The 26610-nt window shown below is 43.6% G+C and overlaps 1 long non-coding RNA gene across 1 annotated transcript in view; it reads left to right on the forward strand.

The window, feature by feature from the left end:
* The first annotated feature begins 15720 nt into the window (after positions 1-15720).
* The window catches only part of LOC307209488, a 64588-nt gene continuing 53698 nt past the window's right edge, over positions 15721-26610 (forward strand). Inside the window, exons 1-2 of the long non-coding RNA XR_013835605.1 lie at positions 15721-15963; positions 18504-18747. This is a non-coding gene — a long non-coding RNA (uncharacterized lncRNA). The remainder of the gene's footprint in view (positions 15964-18503; positions 18748-26610) is intronic.

Raw genomic sequence — 26610 nt, forward strand, 5'->3', positions numbered from 1 at the left:
CTACCCAAGAATATCAGAGCTCAATACCCAACGTACACTGAAATTGATATTTTTTACCTTCTGCAGAAAATCGTGGGAGAGCCAAGCAGGCAATATGCAGAAAGGGCTTTTAGAGCCCATCCTGGCTTCAAAATAAGTTGGAGTTTGAAGCAGGACCACTCTGGCTCAACTTACAGCTTTGGAGCAGGGAATTGTTTGTCCCTCCTGGTTTCCTAAAGTATGTTCACAAATTCTCCCGTTTGTTAGATAGAGATAGAGGAAGAAATTTGGTTGGGAAAGGTGAGGGAGAAGCTTGCAGCATCTTAGGAAATTATCTCCCACCCTGAAGGCAGCTACAGGTCTAGAGTAGGCAGGGAGGGGGAGAGGAGGGGACACAACACAATCTGTGGAGCAGGGGCAGGGTACCTACTGATGGTGAGAAGGTAAAGGTAAAGGGACCCCTGATCATTAGGTCCAGTCGTGGCCGACTCTGGGGTTGCGGCGCTCATCTCCCTTTATTGGCCAAGGGAGCCAGCGTACAGCTTCCGGGTCATGTGGCCAGCATGACTAAGCCACTTCTGGCGAACCAGAGCAGCGCACGGAAACGCCGTTTACCTTCCCACCAGAGCGATACCTATTTATCTACTTGCACTTTGACGTGCTTTCGAACTGCTAGGTTGGCAGGAGCAGGGACGAGCAACAGGAGCTCACTCCGTCGCGGGGATTCGAACCGCCAACCTTCTGATCGGCAAGTCCTAGGCTCTGTGGTTTAACCCACAGCGCCACCCGAACATGAGCCCAAAGAAAATTGAGGCAGAGACAAAGGTGGGTGAAGCAATCCCCTTTATTTCTCTCTTTCTGGTACTTCCTTTCCCCTCGTTTAGCCCTCCTTGTGGCCCATGTTCAATTAAGCCGAGTGCATCATGAAACTGGGTCAAGGTCTGCAGGTTGCCCACCTGTGGCGTAGAGGAATGCTTGATTTAATATTCTGCTTTTCCAACAACACTGTTGGGAGGCAACGTCCCTTTGCAGCTATCCCCCCCTTCTCTTTAAAAAGGAGTTGCATCCCCTACCTTTGTCCCTCCCTGCCCAAGCCGGCTTTGACCTACAGTTTGCATTTTAGCAGCTGTAAATTGCGAGGATTAGGATGCCAGGGCTGCTTTATCTGGCTGCCTTTGACAATTTCTCCCTCAGGCAAGTGTAATACATTTTCCATGTTCTTTATATAATGAGCTTTATTTACCAAATTGGCAATTCCTCTGTTGAGAAATAACTGATTACAGCATTCAAGGAGCTGCTGTCATCTCAAGATATGCAGGTGTCTGTGGAACATAAACAGATGTGATCGTTCAGAAAATGAACCCAATTCAATAGAGTGGGGAGGAGGGGGCATGAGAGAGGAGTCTAATCTAGGTATAAAAACCTCAAATGTAGCCCAGTTCAGACTAAAAAAGGGCAAGGTGTGCCCAAGGCGCTCCCTGCCCCAGTCGTGATCAGAGCATCAGCCTCCAAGGAACTCAGTGACACAGCCCCCTTCACTAAAGGGTTGCACATGCTCTCTGTCACCAAGGGCCTGGCTAATTGGAAATCTTGGAAGGGGAGTATAATTGAAATACAGTCAGCCTGAACAGAAACATGCTCAGTTAGGTTGCCTCTGCACGCAAAATTACAACAACATAGTACAAGTCTTGGATATGAAAGGGATACATCATGCGGAATCGGCACATAAACTAAAGGCCTCGGAAGGTTTTGTTAGTTCAATCCATCCTCAGTGTACTAACCCAGAAATGGCGAGGGGCATTCTCAAAACAGAGAGAGAGAGAGAGAAGTCACAAGTCCCTCTACCCTGCTGCACAACTCAGTTGCAGAGTGCATTGTTTGCACACATGCATATGATCCCCGCTTCAACATATTCAGCTAAAAGATTTTTTGTTTGTTAGGAAAAAAATTCTGAAATATTCTGTGTTCGTCATAGGCCTGATTTATGTCTCACCCCCTAGACAGGCTATGTTGGTGGATACTGAGGACAAAGCCTTTAGCACCCAGATAGTTGAATTAACACAAATTAATGGGAGGGCACCATTTAATTTTCCTCCTTGGCATTTAGTCTTTGGTGAATGCCTGGACCCCAGCTCCTTGTCTTGTCTCCAGGCTGCTCCAGTCTTCAGGGTGGTGCCCGAATTGGGTTCTAACAATAAATTGCAATTTCAACTCTTGAGCACCTCAGATAATTCGGATCACAATGCAGTGATGGGTAGATGTCCCATGTGCAATTGCAGCTACAACTGATACTAATTGATTGAAGCACACATGAAAATAACCTCGAGGACAAAGCTGCACGTCAGCCTGAAGAAATACAGAGTGAGAAGTGAGAGACCTTCTTTCACACTGGAACCAAAGGGATGGCAGTTGGTTTGGCTTCCATCTGCACAAAATGGCACACTGCAGGACTGTAAATCCAGCTGCGGCTTCCTCTTCTCCATTTCACCTAACAGCCAACGTTTTAGCTATCTCTCTTGAGATGGCTTGTTCAATTTCCATGGAGATGCTCAACTGTAGCAGAACAGTATGTATGCTTGAATAACCAACTTCTACATATTGCACAGGTAAATACCCATATATGTGTGAGGGCATTTTATCTATGCATTTAAGTGGATCTCAAACCATGGATAGATTAATCCACGTGATTAACTGATCAGGGATCTTGCTGCAAATTAAAAACTGAGATCTGATTAATCAGAACTGATTAGCTGCATTTTCCCAAGGCCAATGTTTGGACGCAGCTGCCTCCTCTGCTGTTGGATGCTTCCTCTTGCAGCAGCCCTCACTCTCCCCCCACCCCACTTTACTTTCATCTGCAGGAAAAGGGGCCATAGGCCAGTAGCAGAACGGTTTGGCGAGCAGAAGACCCCAGGTTCAATCCTGTCATCTCCATTTATTTTAATGTTTTTGCTAGGAACATAGGAAGCTGCCTTATAGAACTGGCACAATCCTGGTTGGCAAATTGTTCTGCTGGTGCTTTCAGGAGTGGGAAGTGAGGCCAGCCTGTCATCAAACAGCTAGTTTCTGACATACTAGCTTCCTATGGGTTGGGGAGGCTTTTGTTTACAAACAAGGAAGACTGAACCACTGTGCATTATTCTACTCCCTGTAGTCCGAAGTGGTGCAGACATGTGAGCTCGTCATGTGCCTCTGGCCGGATCACATAAAGCAGGCAGCTTAGTTCAGCCTTTGCCAACCTGATGCCTTCATATATTTTGGACTACAACTCCCAGCAGTGCCAGCCAGTGCATGCTGGGAATTGAAGTCCAAAACATCTGGAGGGCATCAGGTTGGCAAAGCCTGCTTTAGTTCATCGAAAACAATGGCCCACAGAATTTAATTGAAACACAGCAGTTTAGAGGTTCCCCAGCGTGATAAACAAACAACTGATTGAAATTTTAAAAAACAGTTTGAGTAAGATGCAGAAACTGTATCCATACGGATGACAATACACCAGGCAGTAACCACTCACAGTGTTTGTCTATCCACTTGGTAAGCTGTTAATTTATATTGTCCTGTCAAGTACTGAGGAATTATTATTTTTACCACACATCTGCCCCTGATCAGAGTTGTTGAGTGCATACCCTAGTAAATTATCTGTTCTTTTCTTTCAGTTTTCTTAAAAAAAACTTATTTAACACATGTTAATCCCAGCTTTTCATTTTAAAAATCCAAAAAGCAGCCAACACTTAATGCAAATACAAAATTTTAAAACCCACAGCCTAAAGCAGCAGCTATTCACCCAAAATAGCAGCAAACCATTTAAGAGCAGCAATTAATATTGCAAGTCCGTGCCAGACGTCATGCCAACCCAAAGGCACACGTGAATAGCACAGTATTAAAGACCACCAAGGACGAAGCGGGAAGCACATAGCACTGCAAGCGCAGGAATGCATGAAGCTGCCTTATCAGACCATTGGTCCATGTAGCCCTGTGTCATCTGCCCTGCATAGCTGTCAACTTTTTCCTTTTTTTGTGAGGAATCCTATTCGGAATAAGGGAATTTCCCTTTTAAAAAGGGTAACCTTGACAGCTATGCTGCCCTGGCTGGCAGAGGCTCTCCAGGATTTTAGGCAGGAGTCTCTCCCAGCCCTACTTAGAGACACGGGGGTTGAACAGGGAACCTTTTGCACATAAAACATGTGCTCAGCCACTAAGCTATAACCTAAATAATTATATAATTGTAGAGTTGGGAGGGATCCCCAAGGGTCATCCAATCCAACCCCCTGCAATGCAGAAATCTCAACTAGATCCTTATGGAATCATAGACAACCAATTGCTTCTTGTTAATATTTCATCTGTACTTGTGTAAGATGCTTAAAAAAAATAAAACCCTTGCATTCTGGCTGTTTAGCAGCTCTGCTGTATTGGAAAAGGCGGCGGCAATTTTTGAGTGTGTCTGTAATTTTCAGAGGGGTTTTTTTTGGTGTGTGTGTGTGTGTGTGTGTGTAGCTGGAGTTGGAGGGTGGAAAGAAGAGACATTTCCCATTTTACAGTTGGCTGGATCCCCTAGTCTCATGCTGTGTTCTCTTTTCCTAGCCAGAGTTCTTTTTTCTCCCTGCTTTGTGTTTTTGAGGTATCCATGGTGTTGTTTTTATATCTGAAGTGGTTAAAAAGTACTTGCCTGCAACACAATAAGTGTTTAAAATGGGCTGAGCTTCAGCCGAGTAGCGGTAGCAGCAGGAGCTGAGCCCCCTCTCATGAGCAGATTCATAGGCTGGTGTGATGACTTGTCACAGTGACTGACACAAAGTACAGTCTCCACACATTCCCATTCAGTCTCTCTACCCCCCACACTAGCAGAAATGTACCTGTTAAATAACACGCATCCGTCTATAAACGTTGCAGCTTTTAATATGTAAGGGAAGTATGTCAGCCTACCTATTGCTGTCTTGCACCCTAGGCTTACACCCTCGCTCTAAACTGGAAGGTCATTCCTTTTGTTATCAATTTGCCTTCAATGTGCTTAGGACCATTGCCCTGTGGCGGAAGCATCTTCTTCATTATTAGCCAGTACAGCAGTAATCTGAAACTTGCTGGATTGAAAAACAAACTAACTCTTAAACTGAAAGGCAGAAGTCAGTTGGTGGGATTAGGGGTGGCAAGAATTGATGCTTTTGAATTCTGGGGTTAGAGGAGACTCTTGAGAGTCCCATGGACTGCAAGATGATCAAACCTATCTATTCTTAAGGAAATCAGCCCTGAGTGCTCACTGGAAGGACAGATCGTGAAGCTGAGGCTCCAATACTTTGGCCACCTCATGAGAAGAGAAGACTCCCTGGAAAAGACCCTGATGTTGGGAAAGATGGAGGGCACAAGGAGAAGGGGACGACAGAGGACGAGATGGTTGGATAGTGTTCTCGAAGCTACCAGCATGAGTTTGACCAAACTGCGGGAGGCAGTGGAAGACAGGAGTGCCTGGTGTGCTCTGGTCCATGGAGTCACGAAGAGTCGGAAATGACTAAACAACAACAACAACAACAACAACAACAACAACAACAACAACAACAACAACTTTTTCTTTAAAAAGAAAAATACACAGTTATTTGACCACCACTTCTTCCTCTCTGTGCTTGCATGCCCTTTTGTGTCTCAAGTACTGTAAAATGCATCTGCACTATTGTTTGGCGTTTTAAAAAGAAAACCTACCCCTCTCCTCTTCAAATGAAACCGAAGTGATGTACAACCAAAAGAAAAATCACAACAATAAAAGTGTAATTACAAATAATAAAGAACAGTAAAGAAAGTAGCAGCATAATATGGAAGGGGTGGTGGTGGAAAGAAATCATATAACGAAAAAAAATGACTAAAGCAAGAGCAGTTCAAAGGGGGAGAAAACAACTCCAACACAAAAATCAGAAGAAATAAAGCAATCCAAGCCATCCTTTGGCCAGTGCTAATGGCTTCTCTGTCCCTTCCAGGCAACCAGTTTATTGGGCATTCATCCTGATTTGTTTGCACAACATTTGCAGGGAGGTTGTACAATCTCAGCTGTTTATTGACCTTTCCTTTTGATTGGAATGTTATGTGACATCAGGTCAAGTTGTTGTTATCTCACCCTTTTTAATGCATTTCCCTGTCACTTTTGTAATAATAAAAGATCCAATTTGCAGCTGTGTGTGTGTGTGTGTGTGTGTGTGTGTGTACTATGCAACATCAAGAAATCCACTGTATTTACACGACCTGAATTTGTTGGCATGCAACTGAACACCACCTGCAAAAAAGCAACCGTCTGGAAGTGCTGCCCTGGGCTCCTTTGGGAGGAAAGGTTGGGTATAAATCATATAAATATAGTATAAATAGATAAAATGGAGTCTAAAACAGCACAGGTGGGCCTTCTTTGGGAGGGCACCCAACAGAGATTGCACTGCATCGGGAAAAACACCTGCTCCTGATAACTACCTGTTTGCAAGCGAATTTGGAGCAGAGCCTCATATGTCAAACTACTTGGGAGGGAAGCCATTTGGGGTTTTTAAAGGGAAGAAGCACCAACACTTTAACCTGGACTAGAAATAGGCATATTGAACAGCAATATGGGGTGGGGTGGGGGAATAGGCCCAAGCTGTTTTGCTCTAGGCAGGAGCCTGACAATAGCCAGTGGTGGCCTTTGGGCTCTCAAATTTCAGCATCACCCTGAATTGACATATGAAACTGAGCTAGTTCCAGTGCAGCCTATGATGCTCCCAGTCTAAGCACATACCCCCAAAATATATAAAAAAGTTTTCTGTAGTAATTTTCATTCAATTACATTGCCCCTGCTTAGTGCAGTTTAAGAAGCCAGCAGATTGAATGGAATTTCAGTGCTCTAATTCACTTAATTGCAGGCAACTCTCACCACTCCTGTGGGTAGAGTTCCTTATTAGCATAGCAATTGACTCCCTCTAATGTCTGCACAAACCTTCCTTTGCTAAATTATCGCCTTTGAAACACCATAACAATGAAACATTTGTTTACAAAGCAATTAAATTCTGCAGAGGAAAATAAATGAAACCCGCAGTGGGCTTGTTCACAAGTTACACTGCTTGGTAGGATTTCTTATGATTTTTCTGTCATGCTAGAATGACAAAGTACCAGACTGAATGCTATAACACCTAAACAAGTCCTTTGTAAAAGAGGATAAATTAAGGTTATTTATGCCCTTCTCTCACAGCACACGCACATACACACACACACCTCTCAGTAATTACAACATTGCAATCTTATCTCTAAACTGCAGTTGCTTGCATAGGAATAGGCTGTACAATATCCTCTGAAGAGTTGCACCTCAGGACAACTGATTGCTGATGTGTTTATAAGTAACTCAAAGCTGTGCCAAGCATTAGTTTACCTGCACCCCAGCCACTTCCACATGGTGAATGCTCCCATGTATGCTTTATTGTCTACTCTTGTTCCACGTGATCACATTATCTGTTTCTTTGCTCCGTATTGGCATCTACTGGCAAACACACACACACACACACACACACACAGAGAGAGAGAGAGAGAGAGAGAGAGAGAGCGCTGAGTAACCTGGAGGAGGGAAATAAAATACTTTTTCACATAGTCCATAGTAGAATTTGCTACCACAAGATTTCACAATAACTTGGATGGCTTTAAAGGGAGATTGGATGAATTCATAGAGGATAAGGTTACCACTGGCTACTAGTCATGCTGGCTGTTTACTGTCTCCAAGATCAGAGGCAGCATCCTTCTGAATATGTCACCCTTTGCCTGCAGAGCTGGCAGCCTATCACCCTTTTTCAAACACCCTTCCCTCAGCCTCCTCTCCCCTTTCCTTGGGAGTCCCAGGCAGCTGCTGCTGCCGTCCCTGGTCTCTGAGCTGCCCCTCCCCATGCACTCCAAAGAGAGATGCCTCCCAGACAGAGGCAGAGCAACCTGCTCTGGTACTCGGAGTGGCCCTCACCCAGGGCGTGTGGCGCGCTGCCCGCGGGGGTGTGGCGCACGTCCCGGAGGGTGCACAATGAGTGGCATGCGCCCCGGGGGGGTGCTGTCGATTGGGGGTCAGCGTTTTGTCACACCCCCCTCTGGAATGGCACCCGGGGCGGACTGCCCTGCCCCTGCCCCCACCTCGGAACTCCCCTGCTCCCAGAGGCACCATTCGCCTGCAGAGCTTGTAGCCAGGGCTGCTGCAATAAAAACAGCTGTGTAAGCCTTTGGGAGGCAGAGACATGAGACGGCATCAGAGGAGGAAGGGAAGGAAAGAAAGAGGGACTGGGGCCAGCGTTGCCCGTGGCACCCCTGACCATCATTCAAGGCACCCATGGCACACTGGTTGAAAACCACTGCCCTAATGCACCAGCCACCACTAGTTGCACTTGTGTCCTGTTTACAGGCTTTCCATGGGTATCTGCTGTCCAACTTTGAGAACAGGGTGGTGGACTAGGCTTGATCCAACAGGGCTGCTCTTACATGTGTCAGCTAATTGGGAAGCCAAGCAAAAGGTCCATCATTGCCTGGGGAAGTAAAGTTGTCATAACGGCACCACCTTTTTGAGATAAAAAGGACAGATCCTTAACTGGTACTGATATGTAAAGTGAAGAATATGGATCTAAGTGACTTGGTTTCTAGGCTCACAGGCATCAGTAGCTTCAACAGACAGAAAGTGATGAAGTTCAGAAACATCTAGTGCTAAAATAGAGTTGAGATTGAGATTTTGTGCGAGACAGCTGTGCTTGGAAGTCTGTGGCTAGCCAGTTTCACAACAATACTGAAAAGGAAGGGGGGGAATATTTTCGTGTAAATTCCTGATCTCCAGTGAGTTTTGCCAGAAGGCCAAGATGAGAAAAAGATGGAAGTTGGCAAGTCAAAGTTCCAGTATCCTACCATGGCCTGCTGCCAAGTTCACTGGCCTGACATGGCACTATAATCCAAACCCATATTTTGCCTTATGGTTAGGTTGATAACAACTGGGAAATTTGGCCCAGTAGGCCAAATTTGGCCTAGGACCTTCTTTGCTGATCTGGTGTGTAAGGTGGCTCCAGGTGATCTCAAAACAAAAGGCACACACAAAAATCCATTAATGGGCAAGACTTAGAATGAGGGGGATGGGGGTGGGAATACATCCAGTGCCATTCCCTTGATAACAGCAATATATGGATTACAAGCATAACCCCTGCAATGCTAGAATGGTATCCTCATTGCAGGATTCCCAGAGACTTCTGCTCTTCCCATTTATTTTAAGGGAGCACAACCGAGCCATTCCTCTTATTTGCTGCATGGGCATTATAAAACTGAAGTTGGTTTTTATCTTAGACAAAAGGGGAGTGCTGCAGTAAGGCAGAATTAGCAAAACAGCATTAAAAATAAGCACAGCTATTAATTTTAATGGGTTCCTTGTTATGACCACTATAAAGTGAGTAAACAGGGAATCCTGCCAGTTCTGTCACATATTCTTCCACTGAAGAGGAAAATCTTTAGTCACTTGATAATGCAATGATGGGGCTTGGCTTTGTATGTGTGTGTGTGGTGTGTGTGAGTGTGTGTGTGTGTGTGAGAGAGAGAGAGAGTTAATTATTTTAGATTTTCTTCAGCATTTTGTTAGCCAATGAAGAAATCTGGCTGACTTCTTAACACTATAGCCAAACACAGAGCTTCTATAGAAACAGGGTGCAAATTGCAAATGCCAGCTGAGGCTTTAGCGGAAAACATATAAACTGAAATAGACTCACAAAATGCAGAGCAATTGCTCTCTGCAGAATGCTGGAATGAGAAATGTGTGATATAGCCTTTAATCTTTATTAATTTTGTTTTCTCCTTCAAGCCTATTTTTGTCTCAGATTTAGCTGTTCTTCCTGCTTTTCCCTTAGTTTCTGGTTGCCACTGCTGCTGGCTACCCACAGTAGCTCCTTTGGACTACATTTATTGGATTAAAGCAGATCAATGCCTATATCTTAAAAAAAACACCAAGCCCTGCACATGGAGTAGGCTTCTGAAAGCTCCACACAGCCATGCAATTGGTCCTGTTCTTCCCATTTCCCCCCATGACCCAACATTCCAAAATACAGTACTAAACAATTCACACTGGCAGCGAAAGCTCCATTTGCTGAAGAGGAGGAGAAAATTGCAATTGCGGTTTGTGTAAGAGCTGTCGTGCAATGTGGGCCTAGGGCTTAGGTTGGCCGTCATGAACCTGCTGATGGAGATGAATTTTGAGACCTTTGAAAGATAATGCACCTTGGCTCATATTCCATACCATCGGTTGCAAAGCCTGTTCCCAAATTGGACAATATATTTTCATAATATGGTTTGGTGCAGTATAGCTGATTTTTCCTTTACCAATAGGGCTTTTTGAGGCGGGGGCAACCAGATTAGGACCATGGGATAAGATACAGGGCTGGGGGATTTAACCCTTCCTCCTCCATTGCAGTTCCAGTCAGTATTTCTGCCACCATCAACCACCAACACACACACACAAGCAAGCAATTCACACTCAGAGGAAACACAAGAGCTTCACATTTTGCTTTTTCCACTGCAGTCTTATTTCTAGCTTAAAATGTTTGTCCTTGCTCAACATACTAGGGAGACATTCCTATTCAGTTACCAAGGATTATCACTAAGTACTATTCAGAGTAGACATATTGAGAATAACAGTGCTAAATTAGTCATGTTCATTAATTTCAATGGGTCCACTCTGAATGTAATTTAGTTGGATGCTACCTGGAAGCTTTTATAGCCCCATTCTGGTGTTTACCTGAACATGTTTGGGGTTAAAACTAGTGATGGAGATGGGTGTGCACACAAACTCAACCCCAAGGTCTCTGGGCATGCAGACATCTTTTTATTTTTAAATATATATTTGTACAGTATTTTAGCTTTTATTTGCATTTGTATTTATTACATTTACATACCATCTTTATCTTCCAAGGATCTCAAGGTGGTCTACATGGTTCTCCTCCTCCCCATTTCATCCTCACAACAACCCAGTGAGGTAGGTTAGGCTAAGACAGGGTTTCTCAACCTCGGCCCTCCAGATGTTTTTGGCCTACAACTCCCATGATCCCTAGCTAGCAGGACAAGTGGTCAGGGATGATGAGAATTGTAGTCTCAAAACATCAGGAGGGCCAAGGCTGAGGAAGCCTGGGCTAAGCTCACCCAGTGAGTTTTGTGGCTGAGTGGAGATTCAAACCCTGCTCTCCCAGGTCCTAGGCCAACTCTATAACCATTACACCACACTGGCTCCATGCAGATTCCTTTTTAGACCTTCATGTGGTTAGCGCAAAGGTTTGTAGAGGGTTCCTAAGCACTTAGAAACCTCATACAGACCTTTGCACTAAAGATGGGAAGGTATGAAAAGGAGACTGCATGGAGCTAGTGTAGTGTAATGGTTATACAGTAGGCAAAAGAGCCATAGATTGAACATTGGCAGAATAGTAGAGGGATGAATCAAAGATGAAGTGAAGGCCCCCTGCTTGGTCAACAGGATGAATGGTGATGCATGCAAGGGATGCGGAGAGAGTGACCAAGGACAGGACGGCATGAATACAGAAGCTGTCAAAAAGAATTGTGCATGCCCAGTAATTAAAGGTGATTGAAAAACAACGTAGTTAAGAACTGGGATGATGATGATGGCTTCTTACATGCTTTTTTGTGGCATCTCGGTGAATATTTGCCTTACACAGAGGCAAATCCAGATTTGCCGAATGAATGTATACTCAACAGGGAGCTGCAACCAATCACAACTCCCTGCTGAGTATGCCTTTATGATATAACCTGTTTGCAAACATCATTTTGTCACATTCACACTTCACAGTTTTAAGTGTACGTGTAAGATATATTATGTGCGAAGAGGCCCTTTAGGGTGCCTATGCAGGAACTTCTGTTCCTGGTTCCATATTTTAATATAAAACCACCCTTTGTGTGGAAGATATTATCGGAGGTGCATGTGTGGAAGAGGCGGTAGAAACCAAGATAACATTGCAGAGCTAATAGTAGAGCTCATGCTAGCTATGCTGCTAAACTGGTGGAGATCAATGAAGTTTCACACAGACACATGTGCAGCTTGAGATGTGCAAGAGAAGAACATTTTATCCAACTCCCCTCCACCAAAAACCTATGCTATTGTGCTGTTGTAGTAACAGTCTAGAAAGGGATGTGTGTTCAACTCCTACATTGGTCAAAGGATGCTTGCACTGCAGGCGGCTGGACTAGATGACCACCATAGTTCCTTCCAACTCTACAATTCTACGATTCAAAGTGTTACTCCTACTGCTCACTCAGTGAGTTTCATGGCCGAGGATTTTATGTGGATGGATTTGAACCTGGGCCTCCCTCTGAGATATTAACTACAGCAATACAACTGGACTCAAACAAATTTAAATTTCTTTGGACAGTGTCATAGTCTTGTTGCTGAGCGACGACATGCAGAGCTCAGTGGAGTGGGAGACCAGCCAACTAGAAGAGTCTCTGAGGAGTACTTGCCTGGAGGCAGAGGCAGTATCCAAAGTCAGGTCCAGTCCTAGTGTTGTGCAAACAGCAATCCACGTGGTCAGGTGGTCCAGGGATCAGGGAATCTGATGATCAAGGAGGAAGATGAGTAGAAAGCAGCAAGGTAGGGCCAGGAACTACAAGTGTTGTTACCAGCATATGCCTGTTGCTGGGAGCCTTGCTTAAGAAGGCTGAAGCCAGCTGGTTCTCATCAGTGCCTCCTCCTCTGTGTCCTTGAAGACCGATCAGCTGCAGGTGGAGTCAGTCCGCCTTCTCCCCCTTCAGGCTGCTGTTCAGCAGGCAGGGCCCATGACAGACAGGGGTTATGGTATATTTTGCATCTACTATATTTTTTGGAATGCTGCTTGTTCACTATTTGGACACCTCTTAGGATATTGTAACCAACTTTCACATTATAGTTCCTGAGATCAAGGAGGAGGTTTTCATCTATATTTGGATACAATTGGATGCCATTTTGAACCAAGATGGTGGACTGAAACTTTTAAAACTATACTGGTTTTAACCACAGGTTTTCTGGTTTCTCAGAAATCCCAAGCAACACTGGGTACGAGGCTGCAAGTATGGAATAACTGAGAGATAACAGATTTATATGAGAAAAACCTAGATCAGAATGTCAACCACACACACAAACTCAACTCCTGTAAGTGGTGATCAGCACATGCAGAACTAAAGTTTGAGACCATCACAAGGTTTTATTTCAAAATGCACACACACAAATTATCCCATCTTCCCAGAAAGTATATCCAGTTTGCTTGCAAAATTAAGCGCCTGGATAGATTTAACAAGTAGTCAATACTGGTTAAAAAAACAAAACCCACCAATAGGTGTGCACAAGTGTGTCATGAAATGCTTTGAAACAAGGTGCACTCTTGGTTTGTGAAAAGCAAAAGGAAATGATGTGGTAGCTTTACTTAACCTAGGTGCAGCTCTCATTGCAACCTCTCAGTTTTGTCTTAACTCCCATCAGCTGAGAGTGCCAATGATATCAGATTCTATCATCATTGCAGTGCTTCCAATTACCCTTCATAGTCCATATATGGCTCCACTTAAAGTATTACATTCCAGAATCACAGACACAACTTCCAGCCTACCTTTGTCTGTCTGCCCCAAAGACAGCAACAGTAGCACATTGTGGACTGCACTGTCAGTATGGTCCCGGATGTCATGCCAGCAGAAAATGCTCCCATGTGGCATGATACCTTCGTTTTGGAAAAACTATAGCCAACTGTAGTTTAGCATCAACATGCACAATCCATGCATAGAACTAAGTTCAAACAGATACATCATAAATTGCAGCTAAGGGCACCTTCACACACATGACATGTTAAGGTTGTACAATGTGCTTTTCCAACATGGAAAATACTTCCAGGAAGGAAATAATATGCACACTCCACGAAGAACATTGCATGTGTCTTTTTGGCACAAATATGCAGTGAAGTACGTATGTTTGTGAATACCACCTGTGACAATCTACACATAGGTTTTGTATAGGCAAGATCAGTAGCAAGATAAGGTAACTGAGACAGTTGTCTGGGGTCTATGCATGTTAGAAAAGCAACTGCGTTCTGAGCCAAACCTTGCACCTTGCACAATGATCTAAACCACAGGCATTAGAAAAGGTGGTCCGCGGATTGTTGCCAGCCCACAAGTCATCAGCTGCTGGTCCTTGTGACTCCACCACAGCCTAGGCTGGGTGGGATGCGTCAGAGGCCAAGTATGGTACTGGTCTCTGGCACATTGGGGTGGGGTTGCCAGCCCACCACATCAGATAGTTTGAGAAGCACTGCTCTACACTGTGCCTTCTCACTAATTTTCAGAAGCCTAAGATGGATAGTGGAATAAGAGTTACAGAAGTGAGCAAATGGCACGCTCCCTTTAGGGCCAAGAAATTACTCTTGTCCAGGAAGGCCTCATGCAGGTTTCTCGCTTGCGAAAATCTAAAGTCACCTCATTCACAGATGAGTGCAGAAAAGGCATAATGCATGAAATGCTATTATCCACCTCCAGAGATGTGTAGATGTGATTTTAAAAAGACCATGTGCCTCCTATTCCTATTTTATTTATTCAATTTTTAACCTGGCATTAGATTTTTACCCCACCCTTTCTCCAAAAAAGAACCCAGGGTGGTAAACAACATGTGATTAAAAGATTATTAGGAACAAACAAATATCCTCATAATTTCAAGGTTGCCCAAAGCAACATATTTTAACCATCAAATGCCTTTGTTGAATGGGAATGTTTTAAAATTCCGCCTAAATGTTAAGAAAAATAATTGTGATGTATGCAGATTCTGGTTTTTCTGATACTCATATTAATTTATGTATTTCTCTTATCAATACCATACCTTTCAGGATACAGTGATGCCCCGCAAGACGAATGCCTCACAAGACGGAAAACTCGCTAGACGAAAGAGTTTTCCGTTTTGGAGGTGCTTCGCAAAACGAATTTCCTATGGGCTGGCTTCGCAAGACGAAAATGTCTTGCAAGTTCCTGCGGGGTTTTTTTCCTCCCCCCCCCCTTTTTCTAAGCCGCTAAGCTGCTTATCAGCTTATCCGCTAAGCCGCTAAGCCGCTAAAAGCCGCTAAGCCGCTAAAAGCCGCTAAGCCGCTAATAGTGCTAATCCGCTAAGCCGTCAATGGGCTTGCTCCGCAAGACGAAAAAAACGCTAGACGAAGAGAATTTGTGGAACAGATTCTTTTCGTCTTGCGAGGCACCACTGTACAAATCTTTTCAAAGCAGCTTGCAAGTAGCATTAAAGTAGGGTTTTTAATTTTTTTAAAAAAACACACCAATAAACACTATCAACTTAGGCCCCAACTGCACTTTAAATTTAAAACAGTGTCATACCACTTTAAACAGTTTTTCCCAAAGAATCCTGGGAGCTGTAGTTTGTTAAGGGTGCTGAAAGTTGTTCTTTCACAACTTTCTCCTATTCTCCACACAGAACTACAATTCTCGGAGTTGTTTTAACAGTCAATCCCTCTTCACAGGGAACTTGAGAAGTGTAGTTCTGTGAGAGGAATAGGGGCCTCCTAACAACTCTCAGCACCCTGAACAAACTACAGTCCCCAGAATTCTTTTGGGGAAGGATCTTTCCCAAAGGACAGTTGGTAGCTGCATTGTTCCCACATTGTTCCCAGCCAGGATGACACAGGAAGTTCCCGTACACTGAGTTGGACCATTGGTCCATCTAGGTCAGTTTTGTCCACACCATTGGTCCATCTAGGTCAGTTTTGTCCACAATGACTGGCAGCAGGTCTCCAGGATTTTAGCTTCCAGAGTGTTTCTTGGCCCTATTTGAAGATGCTAGGGATCAAACCTAGGATCTCCTGCATGCAGGGCAGATGCAGCCTCACAGAGCTATATTATAGTCCAAGCTCTCTGGGGGACCTGGGGCCACTCAAAATCTCCCAGGCTAACCAAACCTACCTCACATGGTTGTTGTGAGGATAAAATGGAGAGGGAAGAGCTCCGTACACGACCTGCAGCTTCATAAAGGTAATGGTGACATATAGATGTAATAAATTAAATAACAAATAAATAAGCTCCCAGGGACATACAGGTGTTTCTGTTTTTGTTCTAGTATCTATTTTGTACTCTCTCAAAAGCAATTTTTTACATATGCTTTTGTTTTGAACTATTGTTACTTGGTCCTAGGCTCTGGGTAGAAACTCATTCTGGATATAGGAGTGGGGGGTGGGGGGAAACAACAACAACTGACTAGTTTCAAACAAAGCTTGCAGCCTACACAGAAGCCTGAAACGGAGCAGGAGTTTTATTGTCAAAACATTCCCACACAACTGCCGATTGTTAAGTGCGATCTTGCTCTTCCTGTCAAGTGCATGGGGAAGGGAGACGCGACTAAGGGGGCCTGCTGCCTACACAGCAATATATACCTTGTGCCTGAGAAGAAAATAGGTACACTCGCAGCACAAGCCTATGCCTGTTTACTCAGAAGTGAGGCCTACTCGATGAAGCTTACACCCAGGTGAAGTGGGCTCAGAACTTGCAGCCTCGTTTGACCTTCAGCGTTCAGTGGGGTTCACAGTGGGGTCAAATGAACAAGGCAAGACGCATGATGGCGCATCTCGTGTGAGAAATGCCCAAAAATGTTAATGTCAAAATAATCTTAACAATACTCAAAGCTTGTTTACTCACTGAGGCAAATTTTTATACTTTGCATTTTTGCTCACTCCCAAAATCCTAAGAGTTGCACTCAACTAAATTATTGCACTTGTGGAACAAACTTTCACCAGTTCAGTAGAGTCCCCCTGTCTCTCCACCCTCCACAAACACCCTGCACTTCCCCTAGATCCGCTCTGGAGGACTGGGAGAACCCCCAGAGCAGATTTACGAGGGAGCACAGGAGGAGGAGAGCAGGGTGAGGGTCCTTGGCACTCACAGTAGTTGTTCTGTGTGCACAATGATTTCATTAGATGCAACTGAATACATTTTCAGTCGAGAGACCTGTGGCACATTACATTCATTGTGCCATAAAATTCTAATATACCAGAGCCTAATATGTCAGATCCATGAAACAGGGACCTACAACAAAATGTTGCAGTGGGTAGTGCTTCTCTTCAGTGTTTAGTCAGCCATGCTGTCCTTCAGGAATCTCCATTTCATTCCCCCATCCTTTCTTAGTTTTCCATTTTCTGTCCCGCAACAGTCAGGCCCCATCTGCGCTATACATCTGAAGCAGTATTATACCATTTTAGACATTATGGCTTCTCATAAAGAATCCTGGGAACTGTAGTTTGTTTAGGTTACTTCGAGTTTATAGGAGACCCCCACTTCCTCTCACAGAGCTACAGTCAATCCCTTTTTAAAGGGAGCTCTGGAAATTTATGAAGGAAATAGGGGTCTCCTAGCAATTCTTGTGATGGTGTACAAAGCCCTGAACAACTTAGGCCCAGGATACCTTAAGGAGCACCGTTCCCCATTTGTCTCAAGTCAAGCACTGTGACCGTATAGGGGAATATTATTAATGGTCCCCCATAGACCAGAAACATCACTCATGTCTAGTAGAAGTCATGCCTTCAATGAAGCAGACTCGACTCTATGGAACTCCCATTAGAAATCAAGCAGGCACTGTCACTCCTCAGTTTTGGACACCGGGTTAAAATGGTTTTATTTCAGGAGGCCTTTGTAGTATGAATGCTGTTCTAATGTTTCCATTTTCTGATGTGATTTACATTTTACATTCTGTATATTGTGTGTTTTATTTTTTTCTATAAGCCACTTTGAGACCTATAATGAAAAGTGGGACTGCGGCAGCTCTTCATCTTGTCTATGGTGTCTTTTCCTAAACATCAGGAGTCAGAAAAAAACAGTGGCTGAAGAGAAGGGTCTGTGGCCTTAGTGGCTGACAGTGGCTCTCAGTTCCAAGAGTCACCCAGGGTTGCCATTTGACTTGACTGCCCCCTACCTCACCTTCCCTTATTATTTTTATCTCATCTCCCCCTGCTCACTCCAGCATAACAATTTCCCTTTTGGAAATGTTATAGTAGTCAGGGTCCTACTTGAGGACTGTCCTGTATTTGATGGGCTGTCAGAGGATAGTCTGAAGGCATCTATCAGAGGAAGGCCTGTCAGAAGATATCTGAAGGCATCCTCTGTTTGAAGGGCTGTCCAGTCAAAGTCTGCTTGAAAATAAGGAATAAAGGAAAATACACTTTTCCAAAGTAGACAGTCTTAGAAAGTATGGTATATAAAAGGAGCTGCCACCATCATGAAAACATAAAAGGCTCTCTTGGTGATACCATAGTGTCCCTTTAGAAAAAAGACCTGGGTGCTTTTGGAGTATGATGAAGACCTTGCAGTTCACCCTCAAACATTCCCCCTGATCCTGATAATGGTTGGTGTATGTGCTTGGTCACCATAGAGATGGGGAACTGTATTGCTGTGATTTTATAACCACTGTATGGCTTTATCTTTTTCTACACTGCTTTTAGATTTTTAAATATTACATGGATTATAGGTGTTTTAAAACAAATGAATGAAAGGGTAGTATAAAGTGTCCCCTTCCCGCCCTACAGATGAGTGTTGTTTGACCTGCAGCCTTGCAAATGTTGTTGGACTCCAACTCCCATCAGCCCCAGGCAGCATGGCAAATGGTCGGGGACGAGGGAAACAGCTGTCCAGAAACATCTGGAGAACCACAGCTTCCCCACTCCTAATGCAACAGTCTGCCTTCTCTGTGACACAGCCTACTAGCACCTGAGATAAGATTGATGGAGCGAGACTGAGGCAGAACAGCACCTCTTCTCTAGTGGCACCAAGGTAGGTTGAGCTCCCTCTTGTCGGAAGGCCCATCTTCCATCTTTCCTCTCAACTTTCAGAAACATTGTGGAAGCAGTTCTTTTAAAACATTTTTTCTTGTCTGATCCCAACTTGAGTATTTCTTTTCAGCTGCTCTGTTTGCTTTTCCTATACAGTAATTGACGTTAAGCTATAGTGTTTTATCTTTCGGCTGTTGATTTTATAATTTAGCTTTTGTAAGGAACTGGCTTTTGGAGCAGCATGAAAACGTCGGAATAAACAAACATACATAAACAAAAAGGGTTGCCAGATCTCATAGCTTGACTTGAAGTTTCTGCGGCTGCTTCTTAGGATCTCAGGTTGGGGAGTGGGGCAGAGTTAAAGGGTCTGGAGACGTTATGCCTGGCTTGAGAGCTTTTGTTATTTGCTCCATCCACCTCTATTCCCTTTCCTAACTCCTTCCCTACTGCCAGACCCATTTGGGAGCTCCCAAGTGGATCAGACCCCAGCCCAAAGCTGCACAGTTTACATTTGGCACCAAATTTAAGCAGTATGAAATGCATCCTAAGGCTTCTGGGTGTTCCAATGCTGTGGCCATTCCACACCTGAAGCAATAGGACATCAGGTGAGTGACAGGTGGGCATGGTTGGTGGGGCAGGGAACTACCTGGCCACAGATTCGGCCTTTGGGTTCCCATCCATGTGCTAGAGGGGTTGCTAGCTGCCCCCTTCAATCCAAAATCTCAGGGTCTGAGCCTCAGGAAATCTGGAAACCCTTTTCACAAGCTAGAAATAGATATTTTCAGTGTAATCTGACATGTTACTCTTTAGAATTCTTTTTGTTGTTTGGTTCCAGAACCATTAAGGTGGCAAGCTTGATTATAGGCTTTTTCTCCTCAGCACTCCTCAGGCTAAATGTATTTGTTAAAGGGTTGCATATATATATATATATATATATATATATATATATGAGAGAGACTTTGATTTATGAGTCCTGTACTGTAGTGTAGGCTTTAAGAAGCCCTGGCAATCATGAGACTTGTCATAAAATCATGAGGCTCTTCATAGGAGTTGACAGCTTTGGATATTTCACTTTAAATAGTCTGTGAGTCTCTTTGAGGCCTGCATTGCCATCCCACAAAACAGGTTTTTGTGTGGGTGGGTGGGTATATATATTTTTAAATATTGTTTGGAACGTAATCAGCAAATGGCATACTAAAAGAAGCTAGAGGTTATGTACTAAATGGTTAAAGCAAATTTATATTTCACTCTTCTGCATAATAGTTAGCTCCACTGAGTGCAATGGGACTTAATTCCAGGTTAGTATGCATAGAATTGCAGCCTAGGTGGTAGATTACACTTGAGGATGCTCATGAAAAAGCTTTCTCCTGTATCTGTGTGGGTATTCATATCATTTTAAGATGTTCTGAGATTTGCTGGAGCCAATCCAAACTGGACAGCAAGCTGCTGCTGGCTTGGCCCCTCTAAAAGAAGAGGGGACATTGAGATCCCAGGGATAATGGGAGCCACTACGGCTGATAGGATTCACATAAGGGAGTGAATGAGTTAGGCTTAGAACTCCTGCCTCCAAAGTGCATAGAAGAACTGACATTAGATCCCAGGGACAGAGAACAGCATCTAATTAAAGGGCATTTGTCACATATCTATAATTAAAATACAAATATGTCATATGCTGTGTCTGCCTATAAATACAGAAAACAGGCAGCCAGCAAAGCCAGCTAAAGGACACCAATCAACCCTCTTATTTGTCAAAACAGAAAATGTCTTTTTGCGGGGGAAGGGAGGACCATATGAAAGGTTTTTATCAAGCTGGAAGAAATGATCCTTGGTTAGAGTGCCCATGAACCCCCTTGGCATCTACCCACCTAAATGCAACTTCAGCCTTTTATGTTGGAAGCAGGGAATCAGTGTAACTGCTCAAACAAATGCTGTCTAATATTCTGGCGTTAATAACCCAAGTCGCTTAACTCCATTGCAATATATATGTATTTGCACAGAATCAGAAACTTGAAGGGTGATAACCAAGCTGTTCATTTAATCGAACTTATACTGTCTGCTTCATCACACTGTTATAAGAATGTATCTCAGGAATGTGACATTACAGCAGTTTTACCGATACTTTTCCTTTAGTAAAAGGAAAGAAAAATAGAAGGATCGTTGGCAAGAAAGTGATATCAGAAGCACTCCTCCTGCCCAAGGTTAGCTTCTGGGGGATGTCTGCAAGAACAGCTATACTAAAATAAAATAAAATAAAGTAATCTCTTTGTAGTTGCCTTGGAAAGAAGTTGAAAGAGAAGTGAAGAGAATGCTTGAGGGTTGTTCAAAACCATACTGGATCTCTCAGTGGCTTTTGATACTATCAACCAGGTATCTTGCTGGACTGGCTCATTGAGGTGGGAGCTGGAGGCACAGTGATAAAATGGTTCCATCCTACCTACACAGCTGCTTTCAGAAATGGCAGGGAGGTGGGGGATCTTCTCAGTTCCATGGCACCTGTGCAAGGTTCAATCTTGCCCCCCATGCACTTTAACATCCATATCAGAGGTGGGGAACCTGTGGCCCTTCAAGCTGTTGCTCCCATCACTCTGACCATTGGCCATGCTGGCTGGGCTGATAGGAGATGGGAGTCCAATAAGATATTGGTAGGGTTACAAGTTCCCTATTCCTGATCTACATGAAGCTGCTGGTTGAGATTCTCAGAGGACTTAGGAATGAGGTGACATCCATATGCCGATTACACCCATCTCTATTTCTTGTTTGCATCAGAGTCACATGAAGCTGTGCAGGTACTGAGCTGATGTTTGGATTCAGCACTGTTGCTTGAGGCCTAGGTGTTCTCGGTGGTGAGGAGTGCCTTGGGGTGATTTGACAGCTGCAACCAATCTTGGATAAGGATTGCTTGGCCACAGTTTCCTGTGCTCTGGTACAATCCTGTTAAAATTGTTGTAATGTCTTATACATGGGGCTTCCCCTGAAGATGACTTGAAAGCACCATGTGGCTGCCAGAATTTGACTGGTACAGCCAGGAGGAATCACAACTGGCTTCCTATTTCCTTCTGATCCCAGTTCAAGCTGCTGGCTGGTATCTGGATGCCTGAAGCAGCACCTCTCCCTATATCAGCCATGCTTTAAAAGCAGCAGAGGGGGAACTTCTTCACATTCCACTGTTAGGCAAGTGATACGGGGCAGGACCTTCTCTGTGGTGGCCTGTTGTTCGTGGAATGCCCTTCCCCTACAGCTACATGAGATGACAGCTATGGGTTGTCTGTTTTAATTTATACATTTATAATTTATTATAATTTATAAGAAATATCAAAATGTGTTCCAAAGCTCTACATGGTAACAGAATATTACAACAGGGAGGAAAATTAAGCCAACCAACCAGACACACACAGAAATGTATATAAAGTTAAAAAAGAAAGTAAGAAGTCTATTTAATAAATAGTAACTTTCTTATTGGATAGGTCAAGTATCAGTATTTGTACAATATTGGATCTACTAATCACATGGATAAGGAAGCTGATAAATAAGAAGCCTCATAAAACAAATAAAACTAAGAAAATCTATGTGACGTGTGTTACAAGAAACACAAAATCAAAATCATGGTCAGAAGAGCTTATGCAAGTCAACCAATCAGTGATTAGCAAATAGTCAGTAACACCCTCATAAAATTGGGGAAAGGGTTATGTCCTACCATCACCTGATTTTTATTCCAAAAATTATTAAGCAGGTTCCATGCAGATTCAAATTTGCTAACCCTTTGTTTTCTCTGCCTAACGCAAATAACCAATGTAATGATAACATTGTTGTCATTTTGGTATTAAGTGAAAACTTGTGTGTTTTAGCTTTTTAGGTTTTTTTAAATGAGCAAATGTTTTAACCTTCTCCTTTGTTAAGCCGTTTTTAGTTTTTGTTTGCTTGAAATTCAACTGATTTTTTTGTTTTAAAAAATTATAATTATATTGTTCCCCCATCGTGGTATCAAAATCAATGAAGGATGGGGTATAAAACATATAAACAAATAATTGGAAAGCATTAGTGAAGACAAAGTTGCCAAGCATATAGAACAAGTCTTGGTGAAGAAGAATCAGCATGGCTTCTACAAAGGAAAGGCTCCATATTGTTAACCTTTTACAACACTTGGAGAGTGTCACTTAGTAAGTTGATAGGGATGGTCTAATAGGCACAGTGTACTTGGATTTTCAAAAAAGTTTTGATAAACCTCCTCACTAAATGCTCCTGAGTAAATTTAGCAGTGATGGAATAAGAGGGCAGGCAGGACTGGCATCAGGGTAAGGGTTGTTGTGTTTCTTCCTAGACCCACATCCCTGCAGCAAGGCCACTGCCATGCCCTAAAGACTCCTAATTCTGCTACTCATTCTCTTTGTGCTCTCTCATTCTCTCTCTCTGTGTGTGTGTGTTGGAAACAATTTTAATGCACTTTTAATAGGTATGTAACAAGGCAAGACAATAAGATCACTGTAAAGAAGGGTTGTCTCTATCATTGTTCACTTGCTGACTCCTGGCATGTAGGCCTGCTTTTCTCCTGCTGGTTGGTTGTGTGCATTGGGCCCGGAGGAAGAGAGCAAGTGACTGGGCAACAGTGCCTCAGAGAAAGGTAGGAAGCCCACAGAGAGAGGGCCCTCGCTGAGACCATCATGCCCAAGCAGGGACCCCAAACCTGAAGCTGGCATTGAGAGCAGGTCCTCTTATGGAACCAGTTCTGGCTAAAGAACAGGAAGCCATGATCAGGGATAAGTGGACAGTTCTTACAAGGGAGGGATGTAAGAAGTGGGATTTTCCATTCAAAACCTCCCCAAGTGCACAGTGCTGTTTGTACCATTTGATTAAGTGCCCCCATTTGATTAAGTGCAGTCTTTTCTTAATCCCTTGGTTTGAATTTTAATTCATTTTCAGTTAATCTTTGTACTTATTACATCTGTAAGTCCATACATCTTTGTACCTATCATACCCATCAAAATCAAGAGATTTTGAAAATGTGTCTCTACAGCCTTGACACATTTAAAAAAATAATAAGATGAAACCATATATTCTTTAGAAATCTACATTCAGCACTTCCTGACATTACTTCTTGTGTCCTGTTTAATCAGATGCCTTTGTATGGGATTATCAGCCTTCTGCACAGGGTCAGCAGTGCTACTAGAGTGAAGCAAGCGCCTTAGCCATCAAAAATTGGGTGCCATTGAACTAACTTGGGCATCAAATATCAACTATATTTTACAGTGAGGGTGTGGCTCTTCCATCCCTGTCCTTTTTGTGCGGTTTCACCTAAGTCTATGCATTATATATCCACCGCAAAGATCTTTCTTTCTACCGTACGACAGCCACAAGCACCATGTATATTTAGAGTCTAAATTTTAGTCAGATACTTTTTTGTTTCTTTCTTGGCTTTCTGTTTCCATTCCTCCCACTGAAGAAGGAACTGATAGCTCTTCCCCACCGTGGAAGCTGGGTTTTGGCACCTCTGTTTTTCTTTGAGCACAAAGGAAGACGGTGGGTGCATAAAACAGCTGATGTTGATGGAGCATTACGAGATATTTTCTGCAGAGTAAACATGCTTCCCAAGACTAGGAAAGGGATCCCTTATGTTTACCGCAGCGGGGTAGGGGAACAATATTCTTTTCACATTCCCTCCTCAGCCCTCTTGCCCTCTCCTATTCAGAAGAAGACTGACTCCTCTGCCTGGTGATGTTCACTGCCCCTTCTTATTATGGGAGGCACACTCTGCTCACATTGTTCTCCTGAACTACCCACCAATTAGGAGCAACAAATGATCTATTTATATGCACACAATTCAGAGGAATAGACACACTTGCACAAAGCGGAGACCACACACAAGCGCACACACACATATACACAACAAACTAGCACAAACAGGAGACAGGGTCTGCTTCCTTAATTATCTCCTGGAAGCCAGAACAATTAGAAGTCTGCTTTTTTCCCTCCTTTTATTGTTCTTGGCAAAAAAAAGGTTAATTAAACTCTGAAAATACCCTTCCCCCCACCAAGCATGAGACTGTTAATTTTCTCTTTATATTGGTATTTAATTAATTCCTGCAAAGACTCTGACTATTTTTTATATAATTTCTCCCTTTGTTTCCTTCCTTTCCTCCCTCTCCCCCCTCTCTCTTTCACTCTCTCATTGTTAATCCTCCCATATTCAGGGTTTTCCCCCTCCCTCTTCTGTCTTCCCCAGATTTGAAATTCTATTACCATTTCAGAAGGCAGGCGTTTGAAGAGAAAATTGAATACCCGTCCAGTCTTGATAAGAAGGGACACTTGGTACTAGCAGCAATTTGTGCAGCACCCCCCCTTTTTTTTTTTGCAAAGACCCCATTCCTCCATTCCCATTCATAATGCTTGTAATGTGTAAGGGAGAGAAAATTAAAAGGGGTGTGTGTGTGTGTGTGTGTGTGTGTTGGGAAGAGGAAGTGATGGGGTGGTGGTGTGGGCTGAAACGGAATGAATTGTCACATCTCTCTTTGAATTAGCATTCCCTGTCTCCTTTCTTTCCATAGTAAATGTGTCATGGCAACAAGGCGTTGTACTTCTGCCTGGTGCTCTGTGAATAACATATTGTGGCTTCTATGACAAGCTTTGGAGGGATCTGCCTGCACTTTCACTGGTCCAAATACTCTCCTCCTCCTCTTCTTTCTCTCTTGCACACACTTTTTCTTTTACTGGAAAGGCTTCCCATCTCTCAGGCACACACCTGGAATAAACAGCACTCTGTAGCCAGGGCTGACTATTTCTTCTCCGTTTGTGCAGGGAGGTAGTTGGCTTTTGAAGGATCCAGAGGCCCTTGAACCATATTCCGTGGCCTCCTCCTCCTCCTCCCTCCTCTAAATCAGGGCTCCCCAAATCCATCTGTATTGATATGAACACAGGCATTTTCTCTTGCCCCGCTAATTTCACACTACATTCCTGTATACCTGGTTATTCTGCCCTTGATGTTGCTCGGGATTTAATATTATAATTCTTCTGCAAATAGAAATCACATTTGTTTGTAATGCTTTAGCATTGAGTGGGGAGCCTACGACCCTCCAGCTGTTGGGAGCATAATTCCCATCTTCCCTGACTTTGACCATGCTAGCTGGGGCTGATGAGAGCAGCCACATACAGTTGCCAAAGAAAGAGGACCAAAGAGGGTATATTTGCATAAGATGCCGTCTGTCCTCAGTTAAAGCTATGCTCAAGGCGGCTTACAACATGAAAAGATTCACCGGTACATAATCACCAGTGCTATTTTTCCAGAGAAAGAAGTGCCGAAACTCAACATGAACTCCAGGTGAAAAAAAGCCCTGATAATTACAAACATAACAAAAGTAGTCATGAACAATAAATGAAACACATCGAAACGCGCATAACCACGTTACATGTATAGATTCAAATTCAGGAATAATTACTATAATTTAAATAGAACCGCATCTCACTAGAGTGGGGAAGACTGTGGCCAGGTGCCTGCCTGCCTGCTCAGTCTGCTGTCTAGTTAATGGGAACGTCAAGACCCCTCTTGCTTGCCCTTCTTGGAGTTATTTATTTTTTCAGCCAGGCTTGGACCAGACAGCCCTCTGAAAAACAGGACATCTGCAGACAGAGGATTAACCTCTGGCCATCTTTCCACTAGAAGCCTGTCCTCTGTAAAGTGGTCCACCGAGCCAACTTTACAAGATTCTTTGCTCAGGGAGGAAACCGGTCCATCTTCCTGGTGCTCTCAGGCCAAATATGTCACAACAGGTACCCTTGAAGGAGAGCAGCAGTGTGAACATGATGTCTCTCTGGATTTACAATTGTTAGTTACAAATGTATGGTACACACATTACAGTAAGCTGATGTACAATCT

This window comes from Podarcis cretensis, assembly GCF_951804945.1.
Source record: "Podarcis cretensis genome assembly, chromosome: 2".
In the NCBI taxonomy this organism is placed as follows: Eukaryota; Metazoa; Chordata; class Lepidosauria; order Squamata; family Lacertidae; genus Podarcis; species Podarcis cretensis.